Raw genomic sequence first — 15,573 nt, 5'->3', positions numbered from 1 at the left:
GCCCCAGAACCATCAAATGCTCCTCATACATAAAGCCGATCATTCCTGAGATTATTCATGTGAACCTTGTTACTAATCCCTCCACCACCCCCACCGTCCCTCTGAACTCCATTGAGCACAGCCCCAGAACCATCAAATGCTCCTCATACATAAAGCCGATCATTCCTGAGATTATTCATGTGAACCTTGTTACTAATCCCTCCACCACCCGCACCGTCCCTCTGAACTCCATTGAGCACAGCCCCAGAACCATGAAATGCTCCTCATACATAAAGCCGATCATTCCAGAGATTATTCACGTGAACCTTGTTTGCACCAACTGCACTGAACACATTTCCAAGTATAACAGACAATCAGGAAATTTAAACCATTCCAGAGTGAATGTAATAAAAAGAAACCGGAATTACCAGAATCGCTCAACAGGTAAGGAACTGCTGTGAAGAGAACAAAAAATTTAACGGTTCAGGTTCACAATCTTTTGTCAGAATGGATTCAGAATTTTTCATTTTTAGTGCAGATCTCCAGCAACTTGAGTTTCTGTTTGATTTCCACTGTCTGACAGACAGGTGACAGCGAGGAGGAATTTCCAAACACTGTTTGAACACTGAACCCCCCAGGTCTATTTCTACTGGTTCAAACACAGAACAACCCATTTACTCACAGCCTCTCCTTGAGAGGGATGGAATACAAACTAATTCTCTCCTCAGATTAGCAGTCATTGCTTCCAAAGGAACTCCAGAAACAAACATTTGATCCCAGAGCAGAAATACTCGCTCAACACCTCGTAAACCCGGGCAGCTTGATCCCCGGGTCCATGTTAGTTGGCTCTAAACAGGGGTGCAGTGCTGCCGGATCTCACCGGAGCACCACTCCAGTACCTCTGTAAAAAAAAAAAGACAAAATGAAAAAGCAGGGAATTTAACAGCCGCCACATATTAAATAGAAGGAATTTTACGGAAGCATGGATTAGCGAGAGAGGTTGGGAGCCGGTGGGGAAAATACCACTAATAACATTAGGATAGGATATTTGATTGTTTTTGGTGAAATCCTGGATCTGTGACTGTGGTGGTCCATCGATTACTCACTAAAACAAAAGTAAATTTTCCTCACTAACAACCCTATGGCTTCTAAGCAAAACGTTGCTTCACTTGCTTGATAATTATATGTTATGGTAATTAGTAAATGCAACTGTGCAATACTTTGTCATATTATTAAATTATTGTACCAGTTATATACTGAAAGGCAGTGATTGGCTATAATCTTGTTAATGTCTTAATTATCACTATTTCTGTGGAGCCTCTGGAATTCATATATTTCTTTCATCTTGGTTTAGTGCTTGACATAATAAAACGCTCTAATCATATATATTTACACTCAATTTGTGTACTTGCTCATCACATGAATGGGGCAAGGAAGTTGCCCAGTACATGAAATGAGCAGGTTCATAAATTAGGTGTGACATACGAGGGCTGATTGATAAGTTCGCGGCTTATGGTGGAAGGAGTCGATTTTAGAAAACCTAGCAATTTTCAATTATCTGAAACAGAAATACCGCAAAAGTTATTAATTTCAAACTTTCTCCATTATCACTCAAAGAGTTGAACATGTACATGTTCCGGTACATGTACCGAGAGCTGTATAAGTTTAGGCCTTCTAAATTGGGCCACGAACTTATCAATCACCCCTTGTACAGCTCCGTCAGCTAAAAGATTGGCACTGTACCTCCTGCTCCAGCCGTCCGGCAGAACTCGGGCCCGGCCCAGATTTACACAAACCCGCCGGGATCAGCCCTCACTCAGCACCGCTCGAATCGGAGACCCGACAACGCTGCAGTCTACACTGCGCATGCGTTTAACAGGAGGTTCTCCGCAGCACCACAGGCGGCCGGAGGTCTACGCATCGTCGCCAGTGGCCGGAGGTCCGTACAGCGACACCAGCGGTCGGAGGTCTGCACAGCGCCCCCCTCCCCTCCCCCCCCCCCACCCCCACCCCAGTGCTCGGAGGCAGGAGGGACAATGGAGTGGTAAATCACAAACGCGACAAAGTCTGCAGATGCAGGAAATCCAGAGCAACACAAACAAAATGCTGGCGGAATTCAGCAGGCCCGGGAGCTTCTATCGAAAAGAGTCGACAGTCGACGTTTCCAGCTGAACCCTCCTTCAGGACTGAGATAGAATGGTGAAATATCTGAATAAAATCGGGGCGGGCAAGGAAATGGCTGGCTGGATGATGACAGGTGAAGCCAGGTAGGTGGGAAAGCTCAAGAGCAGAAGAAAATAAAATCTAATAGGAGAGGAGAGTGGAGAATCGGAGCAGTGGACCCAGAGAGACGTGATAAGCACGTGAGAGGACGTGAAAAGTCAGAGACGAAGACAGGGAGTGGGAGTGAGGATTGTTCACCAGAAGAAGAAATCGATATTCGTTCCATCAGGTTGAGGGTGTGGGGGTACTCAGACGGCTTATAAGGTGCTGATCCTGGATCCTGAGGGTGGCCTCATCTTTGCAGAAGAGGAGGCGATGGGTTGACACGTCGGAACGGGAATGGGAATCGGAATGAAAATGTTTGGTCACGGGGAATTCCCGCTGGGAGCGGATAGTTCAAAGGTTAATTTATTATCAAAGCAGTTATCCATAAACAACTTTTTAAAAAATTATTGAGTTTTCAAATGATTACAGAAAGAAAAAAAAATCAACCCTTCCCCCTCCACTTAACCACTCCCCCTAACATATCCCTATAGAAACAAAGAAAGAAAGAAAAGAAGAAAAAAAGAAAGAATGCCTGGATATCGGAAGATCCCCACATGCTCCATGGAGTTCATAATAGCTTTAGCATATATATTTATTTCTTTCCCCAAATAACCAGTAATTTTATCTTTGGAGCACCTATATATTTAATCCTATCTGTTGTAAATAAGGGCGCCAAATTTTCAGAAATGTTTCATATTTATCTCTTAAATTATAAGTAATTTTTTCAAGTGGAATACAGCTGAAGATTTCGTTCTTCCAACGATCTATGCTTAAGTATGAATCCGATTTCCAAGTAACTGCAATAGCCTTTTTGGCTACTGCCAATGCAATTTTTATGAATTCTTTCTGATATTTATTCAATTTGGGTTTCGGTTTTATCCCTTCAATATCGCCTAGTAAAAATAATATTGGATTGTGTGGAATTTGTGTTCCAATAATTTGTTCCAGTAAAACTCTTAAATTTGTCGAAAAAGGTTGAATTTTAAAATAAGACCAAGTGGAATGTAAAAAAGTACCAATTTCTTGATTACATCGGAAGCATTGATCAGATAAATTTGTGTTTAATTTATTTATTTTTTGTGGTGTAATATATAATTGATGTAAAAATTATATTGCACTAATCTTAACCGGACATTTGTTGTATTTGTCATACTGTCAAGACATAGTCTTGACCAACTTGTTTATTCAGTTTTAATATTCAAGTCAATTTCCCATTTTTGTCTTGACATGAATTCCTTGTTTAATTGCCAGTTTTTGAATCAAACTATACATACAAGAAATAAAATTTAGAAATAAATACAAGAAAGGTAAGATGTCAAGAATATCATTGGAAAAATTGACATGGAAATTTGATCTAGGAGGGTTACAATTTCCAAACTTTAAGAATTATTATAAAGCAAATCAACTTAGATTTATTGCATCTTTTTTGATGAAGATAAGCCGGCATGGATTAGAATAGAACTAAATAAAATAGGAGAAAATATACCAGAAGATTTTATATATAAGTGGGAATCTAAATGGATACGGGAAAAGAAAGAATCTCCTATATTAAAACATTTGATTGATTTATGGAATAAGATAAATGTTGACGATGAGATAAGGAAATCTTAATTAGCAAAGAGACCTTTAATTCAAAATAAACTTATTCCTTTTACAATGGATAACCAATTTTTATTCAACTGGTTTCAAAAAGGGATTAGATATATAGGAGACTGCTTTGAAGTAGGTATATTACAGTCATTTGATCAATTAAAGAATAAATACAAAATATCAAACAACACTCTTTTTTGTTATTTCCAATTAAGGGCTTATTTAAGAGATAAACTGGGTCAAACAATGTTATTGCCAAAACCTAATAAAATAGAAATTTTAATTCAAAAAGGAAAAATCATAAACAACTCTTGAGTTTTTTTTCTCCAGAGAACCACAAAACAAAGAAAGAGCATGAAAGTCGTTCAGAGAGAAAAATCAAACTCCCACCCCACCCCCCGCATCAAAAGGGAACAATAACATCAACCCCCTCCCCCCAAAAAAAAAACAACCCTACCCCGCACAACTGCGGAAGAGCTGGTGTCACCAGTGTAGAGGCGGCCGCATCGGGAGCAGCGGACACAATAGGCGACCCCGGAGGATTCACAGGTGAAGTGTCGCCTCACCTGGAAGGATGTTTGGACAACGGAGAGAGTTCGGCCGTCCGGCCCTTTCACTGTGACACCCCGAACTCCACATCAAATCCGTCCAAACGAATCTGGGCGAACTTTAATGACCGATAAATATAATTCCCCTCAGCGATCAGCTGTCTGAATGGATAACTGACTTTAAAGAGGAAGGGGTATCTATGGTCCACATTGTCAGGGTGTTGAGTTTACCAGGAGACAAAGACTGCAGGGATGAGAGGTTTTCTGTTGACTAATACACTGCGTGTGGACCCCGCTGGCAATTCTAGTGTTGTGACCCGAATCGAGACAAACACCACGCTGCCCACTCCACCAACAACACGGCACAGCCGGACACATAACAGGGGACTTTACATCTCACAACACTGGATTCAGTGATGAAACCCGTGATTAATGTTGTTGTACCACTGAAATCATAAGAAACGTCCATTTATGTGTTTTTTTTTGTGTTACTAAGCTTTATGTTATCCCATTTGATGTCAGATATAACCTGAATGAAGGAGGGTACAGTCCACTGTAATGCCTTAAGTAAGTGGACACTAAATTACAAAATAATTCTCTTTGTAGTCTCAACGTTCCTCCATACAAAATGCAATGTTAATTTACCATGGATGTAAAAATAGCCCATGGCTACAGGAAAGAGTGTCTCAATAACATACTTAAACCAATGACAGCTTCCACAGTGACTAGTGATAGTTACACAAAGTAAACTGCAGAGCTGCTGCTATTTAGTGAAATTTATTCACAATTAGTAAAAGTGAAGTAAAAGTAAAAGCGTCTTTATCAGCACAACGGAGACTGATATAGGAAAAGGCACTGTGATGATCTTTGCAGAGTGGAGCACATTGAACTTCCAGGTGACACAAGAGAAATCAGCTTCGCTGAAAAATATGATGGCACTGTATAAGACTACTCCTGATCTCGAACAGGGATAATTTCTTCTGTCACAAAAAAATTCAACAACCTCTTCCTCCCAATCATCAACTTTACTGTCCAGATCGTCAGTGTCAACACCTCCACGGAGCTCTAAACGTTGGAGGAGTTGGAGGAGCCAGACGAAGGTTCCGGTGATCCCGAAGGCTTCGTGGATGATCTCTCCGACGATGAATTGCTGGGTGATATTTTAAACGATCAACGTCGAGATTCTGTTATTGTTGTGGATAATGTACCACAAGTTGGACCAGATCGGCCAGAGAAACTTCGAAATGTTATCCAGAAGAAATTTTCCAAGTTTGGGGAAATTACAAATGAATTTTACCCAGAAACAGATGGGAAGACTAAAGCGTACATTTTCTTGGAATACAGTTCACCAGCTCTTGGTGTGGATGCTGTAAAAATGCTGACGGATACAAATTAGACAAACAACATACATTTGGCGTTAATCGCTTCACAGACTTTGATAAGTACATGGATATTAGTGATGATTGGGAAATTCCAGAGAAACAGCCTTTCCAAGATTTTCGGAATCTTCGATACTGGATAGAGGATCCAGACTGCAGAGACCAATGCAATATTATCTGTAAATCCGGAGACAGAACACAATCTATCTTGTGGAATGATATAAAAGAACTAGTCATCATTGAAGAGCATGCGCGCTGGACAGAAACATGGTCGTTGGTCTCCCAAAGGCACATACTTAGCAACAGTCCATTTATGTGTTTTTAAATACAAGCACTCCCCCCACAGGTGACGTCACACAGGCGCACTCACGCACCTGACGTCACACATGGGCTCCCAACACCGGAATCTGCCCACACGTGCGCGGTGTCTTACGTCATCCACGCACTGGTGAGCTCGAGCTTTATCGGTTTAACGGCTGCGCTACTAATCACGAGACCAGCCCTTTTTCCCCGCCGCTGACAGCCGACGCAGAAGGAGCTGCGCTATTGCCATTGGTGCGCAGGAATGTCAATCACTGGTTACACCCAATAGAGGAGGCGGACCAGCGGAGAGGGCGTTATCCCCGCTGAGTTCGTCTCCCGCTCAGGCGCCGAACTTCCCTCAGAGCGGAACGAATATCAAAGTAAATGTGCCGCTCTTTGAGTTATTTCCATTTCCCTCCGAGGGAAGCTGGACCGTTTGTGAAGCGTCTCTTGCGGCCGGAGTCTGATATATCGCTGAGAGGTAGGAGCAGACCGTTCGGCCCGTCGGTTTGATGCCGGTTCCCCGGGGGGGGGGGTATTTTTTTGAAAGCATAAAGATGTTGTGAGAGGGGGCGGACAGGATGTTTGTCCCGGTGGGGACAGGAGGGGCTCATCTGTGGAAATGTCTGAGCCCACGGTGGAGCCGAGCAGAGGGATTCACCACATTGGGGGGCAAACACCGGCAGACTGTTGCCCTGCAAGCGGGGCCAATGGTCCGGCAAAGTGACAATTATTTGAGATTTGTTGAGACTGTACCTGGAATATGGTGTAAAATCCCGCTCCCCATACTAACACGGGTTATACAGACCAAAGAACAAACTGCCGGAGGAACTCAGTGGGTCGGGCAGCATCTGCGGAGGGAAATGGACCGTCAACATTTCTGGCCGAGACCCTCCCTCTGGACTGAGAGTCAACGGGAAATAGTCAGAGAAAAGAGGTGAGGAAGGGGGATGGGGCAAGAGCTGGGGATTGAGAGGTGTATCCAGCTGAGGGGGGAGTTGGTAAGTTGGAAATAGTGACAGGGGTGGGAGGTGAGTGGTTGGGGCAACACGGGGCTGCAGTAGATGGAAATTAAATCCATGATCGAGGAAATGAGGATCGGGCAGAATCATGTGTCTGAGATGGGAGAGTTGTGAAATAATGTGCTAATGGTTTGGGCAGCGTGTGAGGGGCGAGGAACAATCACCGGGTCACGTGGGCGACCCTCCACCGTCACGTGATTCTCTTTTACCGCAGATCGGCAACATCTGCGGGTTTGTCTCCGAGGCCCCGCCCCTTCTGAAGACGCATTACGCACACTGCGCATGCTCACAGCCCCGGATGGCCAGCAACTTTTTTTCCCCGTTCTTGTTGAAGAGGGTCTGGAGTGGCGGATCGTCTGCGGGATCCGGATCGCGAGGGGGTCCTCGCCCCCTCGGGCCGGGAGCCGGGGGTTCGGATCATTCTCTCCGGAGCGAGACCGACAAGATCCATGCGGTGAGTACTGTATCCCGAGCGAAGTTGTACAGTCCGGTTAAATTTCCCGAACTCGCGGTCTCACCCCGTTTCCTGGACAGAAGCTGCCGGGGTCGATCCCAACCTGGGGATACTTGCCATGGTGTTTGATAAAAGATATTTCGGAGATAAGGGTTAATGCCAAAGTTCCTGTTGTTCTATCTTTGTGATTTTAGTACATAGTAGTATGTACTGTTAATTCAGTATCTGTGTATTGCTGGAGGACCATCATTGATCGTCCTTGATCCCTCTTCCCACCTGGTTCTATTTGCTCATTCCCTGTCCATCTTGTTCAATCTCTGTCCGGTCTCCTAACCCCACCACCTCGATGATAAATATCAACAATATCTCTTCTACCGTTGCTTTCATTGTGAAGTACTTTGCTTTACTGAGTTATTTCTGAAATCAGTGTTTGTTACCTGAATTACCGGAGGATTTATTTAATGCAGAATGGGGAAGGATAAAGACAGTCACTACAATTTTAGTTTCAAAGTTACCAAATGGCCGCTGTGTTAATGTTTTCCAGACAGAGACTCTCAGCGTTTAAAGTTGAGTCTGCTATTTCCTGTTTTGATCATTTTTGGAGAGGCAATTTCTGGGAACAGCCACAGGATCTGCAGGGAGTGGTGCACATTCACTTCCGCTCATTGAGAGTTAGTAACCTCAGGAGCAGATGTAACAGACTGATAGTTGGGTGGGGAGGATGTTGTGAGCATTGACTGTATTAACCCTGTGTTGGAATGAAGAGAAAACTAATCAATGTGGGCATCACATTTGTGAAATTGTGTTCAGACCGTCACAAGCATCTTGTAATCAGTCAATAGTTGTTCATCATTTAAAGTAAAAGGAGAAGATGCTGGAAACGTTCAGCAGATCGGGCAGCATCAGTTCTGATATTGAGTCATCCACAGTTTCTCTTTTCACACATCCAATCTGATGTACCGAGTTTCCAGCATTTAATTTCAATTTGAAATGTAAAGACTTCTTATTCCTGTTAGCCTACAGGAAATGCTGCAGCCAATTGCGTTGGGCAAGATCCCATTTAATGATATAATGATAAAATGTGTTCAGTTTAGCTGCTGGAGACAATGTGAAACAAATCCATGCCTGCTGGTGGCCCATGCCCAGGTTTTCCAGCCCAATATCTGGCCCAGCCAGTTCTGCAGTGTTAGTTATTGAACTCTGAACGGCCGACACTCTGCAGCGTGTTACTGGCAGCAAGGAGTCCTGGGAAATGCTTGGAGTCCAAGGAGTGCTTGGACTGCAATCCTGGGATGCAGACTCCGGGAATATGGAACTGTCAGAATTTGGGATTTGATTGATGTACCATCAACAACTCTCTGAGATGGAAGGCAAAAGTTAGGCTTTTATTAGCTGCCAACGTGACCACGACATCTTGGAGACTGAGGGAGGAGCAGTGCCTCCAATCGCCTTTATACAGGGGTCTGTGGGAGGAGCCACAGGAGCAGTCAGCAGAGGTGCGTGTCCAGGACAGGTATACACATAGTTTAGCACATTCACCCCCCCGCCTTTGTTTTGAAAGAGAGTCCCCACGGGTGAAGTTTCTCACAAGTATATTTACAGGTTAAGTCTATCATGTGGTCGAGTCTGTTGCTGCGATCTACGTAGCACCGGTGGTGATTGCACCGGTGACGGTGGTTGTGCTGGCTCTGGCCTGACTTGAGGTGCCAGCCCGTTAGGCGTCAGTAATCCCTCATGCGTGTGCCTGGCGCCTGGTATGGGAGTGTCGCGAGGAGTCTGTGTAGGGCTTGGTGTGCGTGTGGGACTCGGCTGAGAGGGGAGTGTGCGCGGGGTCTCGTGGGTATATATATATATACATCGGTGGGTATGGCGTTCATAGTCATCGTGGAGTGTTCGGGGTAGGGGTCTGGTCCTCCTGCGTGCGCCAGGTCGCGGACGGAGACCGTGTCCTCCCACCCATCAGGTAAGACCACGTAAGCATACTGGGGGTTCGCATGAAGTAGGTGAACCCTCTCGACCATCGGGGAGTATTTATTGCTCCTCGCATGTTTCCGGAGCAGCGCTGGCCCTGGGGATGTCAGCCAAGCCGGTAGGATGGTCCCAGTGGCAGACTTCCTGGGAAAAGAAAAGAGTTGCTCATGAGGGGTGGCATTGGTGGACGTACATAACAGGGAGCGGAAGGAGTGGAGTGCCTCGGGGAGGACCTCCTGCCAGCGAGAGGCCAGCAATCCCTTTGAACTAAGGGCTAAGTGTATGGCCTTCCACACCGTGGCATTCTCCCTCTCCACCTGTCCATTCCCCTGGGGATTATAGCTCGTGGTCCTACTAGTAGCAATGCCCCTAGCCAGCAGGTACTGGCACAGCTCGTCACTCATAAAGGAGGACCCTCTATCACTGTGGATATAGCAGGGATATCCGAATAGAGTGAAGAGCTGACGCAGGGCTTTTATGACGGACGTGGAAGTGGTAACGGGGCAGGGGATGGCAAAGGGGAACCGTGGGTACTCGTCGATGACTTTGAGAAAGTACACATTGCGGTCGGTGGAGGAAAGGGGACCCTTAAAGTCGACACTCAGTCACTCAAAGGGGCGGGTGGCCTTGATACGTTGTGCCTTTTCAGGATGGCAGAAGTGCGGTTTGCACTCAGCGCAGACTTGGCAGTCCCTGGTCATCGTCCGGATGTCCTCAAGGGAGTAAGGCAGGTTCCGGGCTTTCACGAAATGGTAGAGCTGGGTGACCCCTGGGTGGCAATGATCTGCATGGAGGGCGTATAGCCGGTCGAGCTGCGCGCTGGCACACTCTCCCCGGGATAGGGCATCAGGGGGCTCACTGAGCCTCCAGGCCAGTACTGGATGTCATAGTTGTAGGTGGAGAGTTCTATTCTCAACCTCAAAATTTTATCATTTCTGATTTTGCCCTGCTGTTAGTTGCTGAATATGAACGCAACTGACCGCTGGTCGGTCAGCAAGGTGAACCTTTTGCCAGTGAGATAATGCCTCCAGTGCCTAATAGCTTCCACTATGGTCTGGGCTTCTTTCTCCACCGCGGAGTGCCGAATTTCAGGGCCCTGAAGGGGCGAGAGAAGAATGCTACCGGCCTTCCTGCCTAATTGAGGGTAGCAACCAGTGTGAAGTCGGAGGCGTCACCCTCTACTTGGGAGGGAATGGTCTCGTCCACCGCATGCATTGTTGCTTTGGCAATGACCCCTTTAATGCGGCTGAAGGCCGCGCGGGCCTCGGCTAAGAGGGGAAATGCGGTGGACTTGACCAGGGGGCGGGCCTTGTCTGCGTAGTGGTAGACCCTTTCGGCGTACTCAGTCTCCAATCGCCTTTATACAGGGGTCTGTGGGAGGAGCCACAGGAGCAGTCAGCAGAAGGGCGTGTCCGGACAGGTATACACATAGTTTACCACATTGACCAGGTCTGTACTTCTGTAGATGGGGCTGAATGTTCCTCCTTCCACAATGAATCAGAAGCCTTGGGTTGCTGGGCATTGGTTGTGGGGAAATCCCTAATGTGGGGAGGATGTGTGAGGATTCTGGGGTCGGTAAGTGGCACGTTCAGCTGTGTGACCCTATCACAGATTTTGACCCTGCTGAAATGGATCTGTGGATCAAGCTGCTCGGGCTCATGAGGTGTTGAGCGAGTGTATCTGGTCTGGTCTCAGTTGTTTCTTTCTGGAGTTCCTTTGGAGGCAATGTGTGCTATTCTGAGGAGAGAATGAGTTCCTTTACCATCCCTCGCATGAAGAGGATGTCATCAAATGTTTGCAGCAGTAGAATTTGACCAGGGGTTCAGTGTTCAAAGTGTGTTTAGAAATTTCCCCTCCCTGTCACTTTTCTGTTAGTCAATGGTCCTGGGTCTATACTCAATGGAGTTCAGAGGGTCGGTGGGGGTGGTGGTGGTGCTTGTTTAAGGAAACCTAACAAATGTTGAAAAGGCTGGATACAGTGGGCGTGCAGAGGATATTTCCATTAGATGGAGAGTCTGGGTTCTGACAGCAAAGTGTCAGAATAAAGAAGCTTCCCTTTAAAATTGAGATGAGGAGAATATCTTAAGTAAAGTGTGGCTGATCTATGGAACTTGTTGCCACAGAGGGTGGATGAAGCTGCCATTCGGGTATATTTATGACAGAGATTAAAATATTTGTGATTGTTCCAAGTAGCTTCAGGGTTACAGGAGGAAGGCAGGAATATGGTGTTGGAATAAATCTCAGCCATGGTTGAATGATAGAGCAGACTCGATGGATTCAATCACTTAATTCTGTCCTGTGTCTTACGTCTTACTATGACTGAGTGATGGCTCCTTCTTATCCCATATCGTTTTGTGACATGCAAGGGACAATTGCAGATTTGTTCACTCAGATCATTATATTTCTCTTCAACGTTTAAATTTTGGTGATTTTTATTTTTAGGAACATTTAGCAGTAATGTTTTGTTCTCCTTTGTATTGTTAACGTGCTTCATTAACTTTCATGTTAAAGTTGGACCTGCGGTGAGAGATTTATTGGAAGAAAAACCCACAACTGGAAGCAAACCACGATTGAAGATGAGGGAACAGCAACAAGTGAACCAGCCCGAGGACTGAGAGCACCGACTGGAGAGAAACCCTTCTGACTCACGGTTTCCATTGATTCAGTCAGCAGAAAGTTTGGTGAGTCTCATTTACTCAAACACTGGTCCTTTAGACATTACATACCTGTACAAGGGAAGGTAAGGAATAGCTGGAGTGAGACTGAATGTGCCCTGAAGTACCAGTTAGGTCTCTGTCAGACCCAGTTATGATCACTCCAGGCCTGGTAATGTGCTATCAGTATCCCAGCCCTTTAAAGTCACTCACATTCCCTCAGTGTTTGCACATTTCAAGGTCTACGCATCTTGTGAAGTTGCTTTTGGTCACTTCTGAGTGGGGAGATGGAGACAAAGGGGCGAGCTTATACTTAACATCTTTCAAAAATAATGTAATTATTTGAACTTACTTGCTGCAAGCTTGCTTGACCATTTCCACTTGGAGTGATGGAAAAGGAGGGGTGAGCTGATAGAGGTGTATAAAATGATGAGAGGCATTGATCATGTGGATAGTCAGAGGCTTTTTCCCAGGGCTGAAATGACTGACATGACGGGGCATAGTTTTAAGGTGCTTGGAAGTAGGCAGAGGAGGGATGTCAGGGGAGTATTTCCACACAGAGTGGTGGGTGTGGAATGCATTGCTGGCGTTGGTGCTGGAGGTGGACACAATAGGGTACTTTAAGAGACTTTTAGATAGGTACATGGAGCTCAGAAAAACAGTGTTATGCAGTTGGGTAATTCTAGACAGTTTCTAGAGTAGGTTACAAGGTCAGCAGAAGATTGTGAGCTGAAGGGCCTGTACTGTGCTGTGGATTTCTATGTTCCATGTTCACACTTACTACCTAAACCCTACATGATTGATGACAAGTAACAATCGGTGTAACCATGGGGATCATCACTAGGCACTGGCCGCAAGTCCAGTAAACAGCCTCTCACCATCACCCTCTGTTTCCTGCCATTCAGCATTTCCCAGACACTGGGGCTCTGTCACAAACATGATGTTCAGGAAGATTAGTCAATAATTAACGTGAAAAGAGAATTGTTGCTTCCTGAAAGGTCACGTATCCTGTCTGATTCAATGGACCAGCTCCTCCCTTGTTTACGACTTAATTTATCCTGGGACCTATCCTTCTGGGTCACGCTGCGTCTGATAACCCACATCCGCGACCTCCTTCCACCCCGCCAATGGCCCCACAGCCTTTCCGTCATTTACCCACACCCACACACGTAGACTGATCCACATCACCCACATCCTCCCTCCTAGCTTGGGGAACCACAACTAATTGATCCCACAGTCTCGGCTCGGGCACAAAACTAAACCCAGAGCCGTAAGACCAGCCAGCCTGGACTCTCCAGCCGTCCGGCTCGGTCCCTGCCAACTTCCACTGCAGCCGACGCTCAATTTATGCAAACCCAGGATCAGCCCCTTCCTGACCGCTGCATGAAGAGGAAAACTACCGACATCAGTTGGAGTCTGCTGCGATTTGCTGAACATGATGTTGGATGGACAACACAGAGGATTTGGCTGACCCATCCTTTCAATGTGACACCCCTGAACTCCACATCAACTCCATCCAATTATATCTGGCTGAACTTCACTGACCAACAAACATAATTCCTCTCAGTGATCAGCTGGTTGAATGATGCACTGACTTAGAGGAAGGGGAATCTGTGGTCCACATTATCAGAGTGTTTAGTTTGCAGGAGACAAAGATGGCAGTGACGTGAAGTCTTCTGTTAACATACGTATCTGTGTTTACACTGCTGGCAATTCCAGTTTACATCAATAAAACCATTGTTTATGAAAATAGTAAACAACAGCATACTGCACTGACTGACCCACCCCAAACCAGATCACCCTGGAAAGTCCTTCCCAAAAAATCTGGGGTTTTGTGACCCAACTCGAGAAAAAGGCCACAATGCCCACTCCATCAACAATACAGCAAATCTGGGCACATAGCAGGGGACTTTACCTGACACAACACCAGATTCAGTGATGACATCTGTTATGTTTCCCTCGTTATCCCCGTGAAAGCATTAAAAACGTCCAGTAAACAGCTTTTAAAATTATGTTCTTACCCACACGTGATGTCACTCTGTGCCCACACATGCCTGATATCATGTGTGGGTTCCCCACATCAGAATCAGACATCACTCTGCGCCCCCACATGCCTGATGTTACGTGTGGGTTCCCCACACTGAGATCTGACATCACTCTGCATCCCCACACTGAGATCTGACATCACTCTGCATCCCCACTCACCTGATGTTACGTGTGGGTACCCACACTGAGATCTGACATCACTCCGCATCCCCACACGCCTGATGTTACGTGTGGGTTCACCACACTGAGATCTGACATCGCTCTGCATCCCCACTCACCTGATGTTACGTGTGGGATCCCCACACTGAGATCTGACATTACTCTGCATCCCCACACGCCTGATGTTACGTGTGGGTTCACCACACTGAGATCAGACATCGCTCTGCATCCCCACACGCCTGATGTTACGTGTGGGATCCCCACACTGAGATCTGACAACACTCTGCATCCCCACTCACCTGATGTTACGTGTGGGATCCCCACACTGAGATCTGACATCACTCTGCATCCCCACACGCCTGATGTTACGTGTGGGATCCCCACACTGAGATCTGACATCACTCTGCATCCCCACACGCCTGATGTTACGTCTGGGTTCACCACACTGAGATCTGACATCGCTCTGCATCCCCACACTGAGATCTGACAACACTCTGCATCCCCACTCACCTGATGTTCCGTGTGGGTTCACCACACTGAGATCTGACATCGCTCTGCATCCCCACACGCCTGATGTTACGTGTGGGATCCCCACAGTGAGATCTGACAACACTCTGCATCCCCACTCACCTGATGTTACGTGTGGGATCCCCACACTGAGATCTGACATCACTCTGCATCCCCACACGCCTGATGTTACGTGTGGGATCCCCACACTGAGATCTGACATCACTCTGCATCCCCACACGCCTGATGTTACGTGTGGGTTCACCACACTGAGATCTGACATCGCTCTGCATCCCCACACTGAGATCTGACAACACTCTGCATCCCCACTCACCTGATGTTACGTGTGGGTTCACCACACTGAGATCTGACATTGCTCTGCATCCCCACACTGAGATCTGACAACACTCTGCATCCCCACTCACCTGATGTTACGTGTGGGTTCACCACACTGAGATCTGACATCGCTCTGCATCCCCACACTGAGATCTGACAACACTCTGCATCCCCACTCACCTGATGTTACGTGTGGGTTCACCACACTGAGATCTGACATTGCTCTGCATCCCCACACTGAGATCTGACAACACTCTCATCCCCACTCACCTGATGTTACGTCTGGGTTCCCCACATCTGGATCTGACATCACTCTGCACACTCACATGCCTGATATCATGTGTGGGTTCCCCTCAC

At 46.5% G+C, this 15,573-nt stretch overlaps 1 protein-coding gene across 1 annotated transcript in view; it reads left to right on the top strand.

The window, feature by feature from the left end:
- Positions 1-7,422: 7,422 nt before the first annotated feature.
- LOC140722944 (NACHT, LRR and PYD domains-containing protein 3-like) overlaps positions 7,423-15,573 on the top strand; it is a 57,057-nt gene continuing 48,906 nt past the window's right edge. Inside the window, exons 1-2 of the mRNA XM_073037570.1 lie at positions 7,423-7,543; positions 12,026-12,195. The gene's annotated coding sequence lies outside the window, so the exon portion shown is untranslated. The remainder of the gene's footprint in view (positions 7,544-12,025; positions 12,196-15,573) is intronic.

This window comes from Hemitrygon akajei, unplaced genomic scaffold (assembly GCF_048418815.1).
Source record: "Hemitrygon akajei unplaced genomic scaffold, sHemAka1.3 Scf000094, whole genome shotgun sequence".
In the NCBI taxonomy this organism is placed as follows: Eukaryota; Metazoa; Chordata; class Chondrichthyes; order Myliobatiformes; family Dasyatidae; genus Hemitrygon; species Hemitrygon akajei.
This window is presented reverse-complemented; position numbering and strand designations above follow the sequence as displayed.